At 42.6% G+C, this 10,000-nt stretch overlaps 13 non-coding genes and 6 pseudogenes across 13 annotated transcripts in view; all 19 read right to left on the minus strand.

Moving 5' to 3' along the window:
* Positions 1 to 5,433: 5,433 nt before the first annotated feature.
* LOC132971394 (5S ribosomal RNA) lies at positions 5,434 to 5,552 on the minus strand. Its single transcript, XR_009672645.1, has one exon. It is a non-coding gene; the product is annotated as a 5S ribosomal RNA (ribosomal RNA).
* A 122-nt stretch (positions 5,553 to 5,674) lies between these two features.
* Positions 5,675 to 5,793, minus strand: LOC132971443 (5S ribosomal RNA; annotated as a pseudogene).
* A 124-nt stretch (positions 5,794 to 5,917) lies between these two features.
* Positions 5,918 to 6,036, minus strand: LOC132971055 (5S ribosomal RNA). The gene has a single exon (XR_009672373.1). It is a non-coding gene; the product is annotated as a 5S ribosomal RNA (ribosomal RNA).
* A 122-nt stretch (positions 6,037 to 6,158) lies between these two features.
* LOC132970792 (5S ribosomal RNA) lies at positions 6,159 to 6,277 on the minus strand. The gene has a single exon (XR_009672263.1). It is a non-coding gene; the product is annotated as a 5S ribosomal RNA (ribosomal RNA).
* A 121-nt stretch (positions 6,278 to 6,398) lies between these two features.
* On the minus strand, positions 6,399 to 6,517 carry LOC132971187 (5S ribosomal RNA). The gene has a single exon (XR_009672498.1). It is a non-coding gene; the product is annotated as a 5S ribosomal RNA (ribosomal RNA).
* Positions 6,518 to 6,638: 121 nt separating this feature from the next.
* LOC132971293 (5S ribosomal RNA) lies at positions 6,639 to 6,757 on the minus strand. The gene has a single exon (XR_009672590.1). It is a non-coding gene; the product is annotated as a 5S ribosomal RNA (ribosomal RNA).
* A 121-nt stretch (positions 6,758 to 6,878) lies between these two features.
* Positions 6,879 to 6,987, minus strand: LOC132970949 (5S ribosomal RNA; annotated as a pseudogene).
* A 122-nt stretch (positions 6,988 to 7,109) lies between these two features.
* LOC132970865 (5S ribosomal RNA) lies at positions 7,110 to 7,229 on the minus strand (annotated as a pseudogene).
* A 356-nt stretch (positions 7,230 to 7,585) lies between these two features.
* LOC132971280 (5S ribosomal RNA) lies at positions 7,586 to 7,704 on the minus strand. Its single transcript, XR_009672581.1, has one exon. It is a non-coding gene; the product is annotated as a 5S ribosomal RNA (ribosomal RNA).
* A 121-nt stretch (positions 7,705 to 7,825) lies between these two features.
* Positions 7,826 to 7,934, minus strand: LOC132971400 (5S ribosomal RNA; annotated as a pseudogene).
* Positions 7,935 to 8,056: 122 nt separating this feature from the next.
* Positions 8,057 to 8,175, minus strand: LOC132971410 (5S ribosomal RNA; annotated as a pseudogene).
* Positions 8,176 to 8,297: 122 nt separating this feature from the next.
* On the minus strand, positions 8,298 to 8,416 carry LOC132971438 (5S ribosomal RNA; annotated as a pseudogene).
* Positions 8,417 to 8,537: 121 nt separating this feature from the next.
* LOC132970988 (5S ribosomal RNA) lies at positions 8,538 to 8,656 on the minus strand. The gene has a single exon (XR_009672310.1). It is a non-coding gene; the product is annotated as a 5S ribosomal RNA (ribosomal RNA).
* A 121-nt stretch (positions 8,657 to 8,777) lies between these two features.
* Positions 8,778 to 8,896, minus strand: LOC132971320 (5S ribosomal RNA). Its single transcript, XR_009672613.1, has one exon. It is a non-coding gene; the product is annotated as a 5S ribosomal RNA (ribosomal RNA).
* A 121-nt stretch (positions 8,897 to 9,017) lies between these two features.
* Positions 9,018 to 9,136, minus strand: LOC132971108 (5S ribosomal RNA). The gene has a single exon (XR_009672423.1). It is a non-coding gene; the product is annotated as a 5S ribosomal RNA (ribosomal RNA).
* A 122-nt stretch (positions 9,137 to 9,258) lies between these two features.
* On the minus strand, positions 9,259 to 9,377 carry LOC132971219 (5S ribosomal RNA). Its single transcript, XR_009672528.1, has one exon. It is a non-coding gene; the product is annotated as a 5S ribosomal RNA (ribosomal RNA).
* Positions 9,378 to 9,499: 122 nt separating this feature from the next.
* LOC132971109 (5S ribosomal RNA) lies at positions 9,500 to 9,618 on the minus strand. Its single transcript, XR_009672424.1, has one exon. It is a non-coding gene; the product is annotated as a 5S ribosomal RNA (ribosomal RNA).
* Positions 9,619 to 9,740: 122 nt separating this feature from the next.
* Positions 9,741 to 9,859, minus strand: LOC132971244 (5S ribosomal RNA). The gene has a single exon (XR_009672552.1). It is a non-coding gene; the product is annotated as a 5S ribosomal RNA (ribosomal RNA).
* A 122-nt stretch (positions 9,860 to 9,981) lies between these two features.
* LOC132971094 (5S ribosomal RNA) overlaps positions 9,982 to 10,000 on the minus strand; it is a 119-nt gene continuing 100 nt past the window's right edge. The window contains exon 1 of the ribosomal RNA XR_009672411.1: positions 9,982 to 10,000. This exon is cut by the window's right edge and continues 100 nt beyond it. This is a non-coding gene — a ribosomal RNA (5S ribosomal RNA).

Raw genomic sequence — 10,000 nt, forward strand, 5'->3', positions numbered from 1 at the left:
CCACCCCCAACAACACCGACAATTCCCACCCCCTTTCATTCCAACACTCATTCTTACTGCATTTCCCCAACATTTCTCTTATTTTTAGCCAAAAATAAACCAATTCCCCACACGTAACAAACAAATGTATTAAATCCTCATCCGTACTTTCACATACACAACACTTTCTTTCATACCTCTCCTTATGGATCTGATGCAGGACGATGCAGGTGAAGATCCTCCTGTGCCTCAGTTTGAAATCTAGGTCAAATATTGCATGTGGTGTATGCGGAATGTTAATGTTCTTCCATATCATGTTGCTTGTTATGTCCGGGTATGTGTCTGTCCATTTTACTTCGGATGTGGGTTTCTGTATTCTATGTGTGATTGCGCACCTATACCAAATTTTTGTAGTGACATCTGTAATGTTGTGTTTCTTCTCCCCTAGGCACAGGGAGATCCCCCCCACATCGTCCTGCATCACTCCCTCCTTCTCTTTGATTAATTTTTCCCATTCGCTCGACAAAGACAATTTTACATTTGCAAACACTCTCTCAATCATATCCTTTCTGCACACACACCCTTTATTTTTCAAACCCCTCACCACCATTTGTAAATCAAAATCCCCCCCACAGTTCAGTAAATCCCTTATTCTAATATATCCCGCTTTCGACATAGCTTCACACTTAATTACCCTCTCCCCATTTTTAAAATACGGGCTCGAGAGGAAGGGCAGTCGTAGCACTGACCCTCTCGTTCCGCACTCTGGTACAGTCCAGGATGAAACCTGATACCACGCACTGAGTACTTCCTGGAAAAACCGTGGCAAGTGTTTAAATGAATCCGGGTTATTGATCTGGTACAGGTTGTCCTCGTTGTAGAGTCCAAAACTGCACAGATATTGTTTGAAGTGGTTTTTCCAAACTACGTTCCGGTTCTGGTCCATAAATTTGCCTATCAATTTGACTCTTAGTGCTACTTTTTTTGTAAGTAAATCAATCAAAGCTAGCCCCCCCTGATCTTTAGCCCCTATTATTGTTTTGTGAGCTATACTCGCTGCTTTGTTTTTCCAAATAAAGTCCCTAATGGTCTTTGAAATCACCTTAAAGGCCCAGTCCGGAAGCGTACAAGTACTCAGCGCATGATTCACTTTGGACAACACGAGAGCATTTGTTACGGCTACCCTTCCTCTCAACAATAGACCCCTCGCTTTCCACAAATTCAATGTTTTTTTAATTTTACCCACCACCTCTTTCCATGTTACATCATCACATTCATTCTCATTTTTCCCCATATTCACTCCCAACACTTTTCTTCTCTCACACACCGTTTTAAATCCCCACTTATTAACTAGATTGGATTCCTTACCTAGTAACATAATTTCTGACTTATTTTCATTTACTTTTGCCCCAGATGCTCTTTCATAAGTTTGTACATGTTTTAATATCAATTCTATATCCTCCTCTCCTTTTACCATTATATTCACGTCATCTGCATACTGTATTATTTTTACGTTTTCCTTACCTATACCTTTTATGTTTACGTCTTCCGATATCAGTGCTGCCAGCGGCTCTGCTACCAAGCTGTACAACAGCGCTGACATCGGACATCCTTGTCTCACTGACCTTGATATTTTAAAAGAATCAGTTAGTTCCCCGTTACATTTTATCTTGCTTTCCGCTCCTGTATACAACATATTTATCCATTCTCTCATTCTCTCCCCGAATCCAAACTTCTCTAACACCTTCCCCATGAACCCGTGATCTACTCTGTCAAAAGCTTTATTTAAATCAATCCCTAGCCATATTCCCCCCTCCCCTTCCATATCCCTGACCGTCTGTTTTATTGAAATGATTGAGTCTGCTATGTCTCTGTTTGGTATACTGTATGATTGTGTTTGTTCTATGATTGTTCCTATTACCTCCCTGATTCTATTGGCTATTGTTTTCGCTATGATTTTGTAGTCTGTGTTGAGTAGGCTGATTGGTCTGTAGTTGTCCAGATTTTTATTGTCCCCCTTGTTTTTGTAAAAAATAGTAACCACCCCTTCCCCTAAACTTTTTGGTATATGTTTCACTTTTTCCATATATTTACTCAATTTGTTCACCAAGGGCACCAGCTGCTCTTTGAAAGCTTGGTAGAATTCCGCAGTTAGGCCATCGCTCCCAGGACTTTTGTTTTTGTTTAACCCCTCTAAAGCACTTCTGATTTCTCCCTCTGTAAACTCACAATCACACCACATTTTATCGTCCTCGCTTAGTTTTTTCTTTAAGGCACCCAAAGCTCTGTTCACACTCACGCTATCACACTCCTGTCTCGAAAACAGGCTTTCATAATAGCCCTTTACTATTTCTAAAATTCCCTTTTTATCTGTCACACTTTTACCTGCTTCATTTAATAATTCGTTTATTTCTGTTCTTTTTTGTTTTTGTTTTTCCAGACCTAAAAAAAAGGCTGTACTCCTCTCCCCCTCATACATATATTGTATTTTACTCCTAATGGCTGCACCCCTACTCTTTTTAAGTTCAATCACTCCCAACTGTTCTTTTAAATGTATGTATTTTTCGACATCTACATTATCTACACTGTCAAGCGATGCTATTTCCTCACTTAGTTGTTTTCTCAAATTCTCTTCCTTTCTATTTTCTCTCCACTTTTTCTCTTTACTATAATTGATACACTTTTTTTTAATTCTGACTTTTACACTATCCCACCACACATTCATATCTTCACTCTCATTCCACTCATATCCCACATCATTCAACAATCTTTCCATACTTTTCACAAACATTCCATCATCCAGCAAGCTTGCATTAAAGCACCATATCCCTCCTTTACGTACATTCGTTTCTTTTCTAAACGTGATTTCTATTCCAGCGTGATCGCTCCACATATTAGTTTTATATTCAACTTCTTTAATCCACCTCACTACCTCGCATGTCACCAAAGCATAATCTATTCTAGATTGTTTTAATCTATTCAGTACAATTTGTCTCCTGGAGAACACCCTCTCCCATGGATGTAGCAATCTCCAAATATCAATGCATTGTTTCGTTATCATTATATCTTTAAGTGTCCCCCTGCTCACATCCCCCTTAAACACATTATTTTTTGACACATCGGTGGGTGTCATCGCCACATTAAAGTCACCGATTATTATACAATTCCTTTCCCACCATTTGCTTATTGCAATGAAGAATGTTTTCCTTTCTTTTTCTCCATTCGGTGCATATATATTTATGATTCTTATATTTTTCGTTTCATACACACAGTCTATTACTATTATTCTTCCTTCTTTGTCTCCATAAACCAAATTTACCCCTGTTACCCGACCCGTTTTGACTAAAACCGCCACTCCTCTCGCCCTCGACGTGCCATTGGAGCAGAAAATATGGCCCACAAAGTCTTTTTTTATGTCTTCCACCAGGGAATCATCCCACCTGGTCTCCTGCAGGCACAAAACGTCATTCTGCAAGGAAAGAATCGCATGTCTTTTTTCTTTGTTCCTTAGTCCATTCACGTTTATCGAAAATAAATTAAAGGCCATTATCATAAAAATAAAAACAAAAAAAACGGATTTACAGGGGTTATTGTCAGTCATTATTTGTCCTTACATTTCAATTTTTTCACCAACTTTTTTCGTTGTCCAAGACTTAGTCTTTTTTGCGCACTCGCCAGTTCACTCACATCCATTTCGCTGTCCGTTTCATTGGGACTGGTGCTTTTACCCGTATTATTTAGCGTGATTTTTCTCCCTCCCGCCTGTCCAACACCACTCTCAGGCATCTCCCTCCCCTCTGTGCTCATGCTTACCCCCGGGTCTTCTGCCACGTCCCTTCCGTCTCCTTTTTTCCCTCTCTCGCTCGTTTTTCGCTGCTTCTGCTGTCCTCCCTCTCCAGCCAGCTCCGGCGTCTCCAGCTCGCACTCTGACGCCCGTTCTCCTCCGCTCTCTCCGCTCTGCTCCATTTCTCCGTCACTGTTCTCGTCTTCTCTGATCTCCTTCCTGCTTGCTCCAATCACCTCCTTCTCCTCCGCCTCCTCCTCGTACACCTCCTCCGCCTCGTCTTCATCCTCGTACACCTCCTCCACCTCGTTCTTGCTTTCCTCTCCGTTCTCACACTCACATTCATTTTCTCTTTTTTTACAGTTTGTGCATTTTGTGCTGTTCGCGCTGCACTCTCGCGCAAAGTGTCCCTGCACCCCACAGTTGTGGCACATAAATTCTGGACACTCTCTCAGGATGTGTCCCGGCTGGATGCACATCCTGCACACTTTTTGTTGTCTATCATGTATTACTCTAAAGTATTCGTTCCCCATCACAGTGTTAAACTTTGTGGAGTAAGGGAGTGACTGTACCTGGTCATTAAATCTGACCCGGACAAACCTCATCCCGTCAGCTATCATTGTTCCAGGCCACATTCTGCGTTTTATTGGTGATGTCGGTTTCACTCCCCATCCCGTCAGCTTCCAAACTATTTCTTCATCTGTGATATACGCTGGCAGGTTTAAAAAAGACACCACCAGCTCATCATTATTTAGTTCTCTCGCCACGACTCTGGTCTCTCCGATTTTAAATCCATCCAGCAGCCTTTCCTTTCCTTTAATGTTGCTCACCGTCACCTCCAGTTTTTCAGGTCCCAGGGTTCTGCACGCCAGCAGGCCCCCACAGATCATTTTTATGTTGCTCATGACGTGATTTAGAGGAACTTTGTCTCCCACCATTTCAATGTTTAGTGTTAGTTTTCTCTCAAAAGACACTTTTGCTTCCTCTTTTTCTGCTCTCTCGCCACCTCTCCCATTCTCTGCATGCGGAGCAATCAGCCCGCCGCTCCTCTCTCTTCCTCTCTCTCCGTCATCCATTCCGTTCCCTGTTTCATTTGCCGTTTTCATCCGTCCTTTTTGTCCGTCGTTCTTCTCGTTGTCGTTTAATCCATTCCTTTGTTTCAGTGCCATGTTTGTTTGTTCACGTTGTTGTCCGTTCTCTTTTCCTTTTTCCATCTCTCCAGTCCATGGTCCTGTCATCTTTGTGATCCGTCCGTGTGAGTTTGCTCGCGACATACGAGCAAACATTCACAAAAAACAAAAATTCTTCACAAAATTGTGGAAAAAAAACAGGAAAAAAAGGTGAAAAGAAAAACGATCCCCCTAACAGTCAGTGACTGCTGGGGGACATTCACTCACAATCTGAGGTATTTAAATAAATCCAAAGCGCATCCAAAAAACAAACAAATTAGTCCAGCTGTCCTGCTCAGTACTGACACGTCAGCTCTCCTTCAGCACCACACAAACTCTGACAGCAAAAGGGGCGTGTTCAGGGTGGTATGGCCGTAAGCCATTATTGTGTGCAGAGAGGGGCCTTTTAAAGATGTCATGCCCTTGATTCTGGCTGAATTTTTGGACATGTGAATATGTCTCTACATGATAAAAAAAACATATGATCAAAAAAAATGAAAAAGCTTACAGCACCTGGTATTCCCAGGCGGTCTCCCATCCAAGTACTAACCAGGCCCGACCCTGCTTAGCTTCCGAGATCGGACGAGATCGGGCATGTTCAGGGTGGTATGGCCGTAAGCCATTATTGTGTGCAGAAAGGGGCCTTTTAAAGATGTCATGCCCTTGATTCTGGCTAAATTTTTGGACATGTGAATATGTCTCTATATGATAAAAAAAAAACATATGATCAAAAAAATGAAAAAGCTTACAGCGTCTGCTATTCCCAGGCGGTCTCCCATCCAAGTACTAACCAGGCACGACCCTACTTAGTTTCCGAGATCGGACGAGATCGGGCGTGTTAAGGGTGGTATGGCCGTAAGCTGTTATTGTGTGCAGAAAGGGGCCTTTTAAAGATGTCATGCCCTTGATTCTGGCTGAATTTTTGGACATGTGAATATGTCTCTATATGATAAAAAAAAAAAAAATATGATCAAAAAAATGAAAAAGCTTACAGCACCTGGTATTCCCAGGCGGTCTCCCATCCAAGTACTAACCAGGCCCTACCCTGCTTGGCTTCCGAGATCGGACGAGATCAGGCGTGTTCAGGGTGGTATGGCCATAAGCCATTACTGTGTGCAGACAGGGGCCTTTTAAAGATGTCATGCCCTTGATTCTGGCTGAATTTTTGGACATGTGAATATGTCTCTATATGATAAAAAAAAAACATATGATCAAAAAAATGAAAAAGCTTACAGCACCTGGTATTCCCAGGCGGTCTCCCATCCAAGTACTAACCAGGCCCTACCCTGCTTAGCTTCCGAGATCGGACGAGATCAGGCGTGTTCAGGGTGGTATGGCCATAAGCCATTATTGTGTGCAGACAGGGGCCTTTTAAAGATGTCATGCCCTTGATTCTGGCTGAATTTTTGGACATGTGAATATGTCTCTATATGATAAAAAAAAACATATGATCAAAAAAATGAAAACGCTTACAGCACCTGGTATTCCCAGGTGGTCTCCCATCCAAGTACTAACCAGGCCCGACCCTGCTTAGCTTCCGAGATCGGACGAGATCGGGCGTGTTCAGGGTGGTATGGCCGTAAGCCATTATTGTGTGCAGACAGGGGCCTTTTAAAGATGTCATGCCCTTGATTCTGGCTGAATTTGTGGACATGTGAATATGTCTCTCTATGATAAAAAAAACATATGATCAAAAAAATAAAAAAAGCTTACAGCATCTGGTATTCCCAGGCGGTCTCCCATTCAAGTACTAACCAGGCCCGACCCTGCTTAGCTTCCGAGATGGGACGAGATCGGGCGTGTTAAGGGTGGTATGGCCGTAAGCCATTATTGAGTGCAGACAGGGGCCTTTTAAAGATGTTATGCCCTTGATTCTGGCTGAATTTTTGGACATGTGAATATGTCTCTCTATGATAAAAAAAAACATATGATCAAAAAAATGAAAAAGCTTACAGCACCTGGTATTCCTAGGCGGTCTCCCATCCAAGTATTAACCAGGCCCGACCCTGCTTTGCTTCTGAGATCGGACGAGTTCAGGGTGGTTTGGACGTAAGCCATTATTGTGTGCAGAAAGGGGCCTTTTAAAGATGTCATGCCCTTGATTCTGGCTGAATTTTTGGACATGTGAATATGTCTCTATATGATAAAAAAAAAACATTTGATCAAAAAAATGAAACAGCTTACAGCATTTGATATTCCACAGGCGGTCTCCCATCCAAGTACTAACGAGGCCCGACCCTGCATAGCTTCCGAGATCGGACGAGATCAGACGTGTTCAGGGTGGTATGGCCGTAAGCCATTATTGTGTGCAGAAAGGGGCCTTTTAAAGATGTCATGCCCTTGATTCTGGCTGAATTTTTGGACATGTGAATATGTCTCTCTATGATAAAAAAAAAACAAATGATCAAAAAAATTAAACAGCTTACAGCATCTGGTATTCCACAGGCGGTCTCCCATCCAAGTACTAACCAGGCACGACCCTGCTTAGTTTCCGAGATCGGACGAGTTCAGGGTGGTATGACCGTAAGCCATTATTGTGTGCAGAAAGGGGCCTTTAAAAGATGTCATGCCCTTGATTCTGGCTGAATTTTTGGACATGTGAATATGTCTCTATATGATAAAAAAAAAAAACACATGATCAAAAAAATGAAACAGCTTACAGCACCTGGTATTCCCAGGCGGTCTCCCATCCAAGTACTAACCAGGCACGACCCTGCTTAGTTTCCGAGATCGGACGAGATCGGACGAGTTCAGGGTGGTATGACCGTAAGCCATTATTGTGTGCAGAAAGGGGCCTTTTAAAGTTGTCATGCCCTTGATTCTGGCTGATTTTTTGGACATGTGAATATGTCTCTATATGATAAAAAAAAACATATGATCAAAAAAATGAAAAAGCTTACAGCACCTGGTATTCCCAGGCGGTCTCCCATCCAAGTACTAACCAGGCCCGACCCTGCTTAGCTTCCGAGATCGGACGAGTTCAGGGTGGTATGGCCGTAAGCCATTATTGTATGCAGAAAGGGGCCTTTTAAAGATGTCATGCCCTTGATTCTGGCTGAATTTTTGGACATGTGAATATGTCTCTATATGATAAAAAAAAAACATATGATCAAAAAAATGAAAAAACTTACAGCACCTGGTATTCCCAGGCTGTCTCCCATCCAAGTACTAACCAGGCCCTACGCTGCTTAGCTTCCGAGATCGGACGACATCAGGCGTGTTCAGGGTGGTATGGCCGTAAGCCATTATTGTATGCAGAAAGGGGCCTTTTAAAGATGTCATGCCCTTGATTCTGGCTGAATTTTAGGACATGTGAATATGTCTCTATATGATAAAAAAAAAACATATGATCAAAAAAATGAAAAAACTTACAGCACCTGGTATTCCCAGGCTGTCTCACATCCAAGTACTAACAAGGCCCTACCCTGCTTTGCTTCCGAGATCGGACGAGATCAGGCGTGTTCAGGGTGGTATGGCCGTAAGCCATTATTGTGTGCAGAGAGGGGCCTTTTAAAGATGTCATGCCCTTGATTCTGGCTGAATTTTTGGACATGTGAATATGTCTCTATATGATAAAAAAAACATATGATCAAAAAAAATGGAAGAGCTTACAGCACCTGGTATTCCCAGGCGGTCTCCCATCCAAGTACTAACCAGGCCCGACCCTGCTTAGCTTCCGAGATCGGACGAGATCGGGCTTGTTCAGGGTGGTATGGCCGTAAGCCATTATTGTGTGCAGAAAGGGGCCTTTTAAAGATGTCATGCCCTTGATTCTGGCTGAATTTTTGGACATGTGAATATGTCTCTATATGATAAAAAAAAACATATCATCAAAAAAATGAAAAAGCTTACAGCACCTGGTATTCCCAGGCGGTCTCCCATCCAAGGACTAACCAGGCACGACCCTACTTAGTTTCCGAGATCGGACGAGATCGGGCGTGTTAAGGGTGGTATGGCCGTAAGCTGTTATTGTGTGCAGAAAGGGGCCTTTTAAAGATGTCATGCCCTTGATTCTGGCTGAATTTTTGGACATGTGAATATGTCTCTGTATGATAAAAAAAACATATGATAAAAAAAAATGAAAAAGCTTACAGCACCTGGTATTCCCAGGCGGTCTCCCATCCAAGTATTAACCAGGACCGACCCTGCTTAGCTTCCGAGATCTGACGAGATCGGGCGTGTTCAGGGTGGTATGGCCGTAAGCCATTATTGTGTGCAGAAAGGGGCCTTTTAAAGATGTAATGCCCTTGATTCTGGCTGAATTTTTGGACATGTGAATATGTCTCTATATGATAAAAAAAAACATATGATCAAACAAAATGAAAAAGCTAACAGCACCTGGTATTCCCAGGCGGTCTCCCATCCAAGTACTAACCAGGCCCGACCCTGCTTAGCTTCTGAGATTGGACGAGATCGGGCGTGTTCAGGGTGGTATGGCCGTAAGCCATTATTGTGTGCAGAAAGGGGCCTTTTAAAGATGTCATGCCCTTGATTCTGGCTGAATTTTTGGACATGTGAATATGTCTCTATATGATAAAAAAAAACATATGATAAAAAAAAATGAAAAAGCTTACAGCACCTGGTATTCCCAGGCGGTCTCCCATCCAAGTATTAACCAGGACCGACCCTGCTTAGCTTCCGAGATCTGACGAGATCGGGCGTGTTCAGGGTGGTATGGCCGTAAGCCATTATTGTGTGCAGAAAGGGGCCTTTTAAAGATGTCATGCCCTTGATTCTGGCTGAATTTTTGGACATGTGAATATGTCTCTATATGATAAAAAAAAACATATGATCAAACAAAATGAAAAAGCTTACAGCACCTGGTATTCCCAGGCGGTCTCCCATCCAAGTACTAACCAGGCACGACCCTACTTAGTTTCCGAGATCGGACGAGATCGGGCGTGTTAAGGGTGGTATGGCCGTAAGCTGTTATTGTGTGCAGAAAGGGGCCTTTTAAAGATGTCATGCCCTTGATTCTGGCTGAATTTTTGGACATGTGAATATGTCTCTATATGATAAAAAAAAAACATATGATCAAAAAAATGAAAAAGCTTACAGCACCTGGTAT

Source organism: Labrus mixtus, unplaced genomic scaffold, assembly GCF_963584025.1.
Source record: "Labrus mixtus unplaced genomic scaffold, fLabMix1.1 SCAFFOLD_51, whole genome shotgun sequence".
Lineage (NCBI taxonomy): Eukaryota > Metazoa > Chordata > Actinopteri > Labriformes > Labridae > Labrus > Labrus mixtus.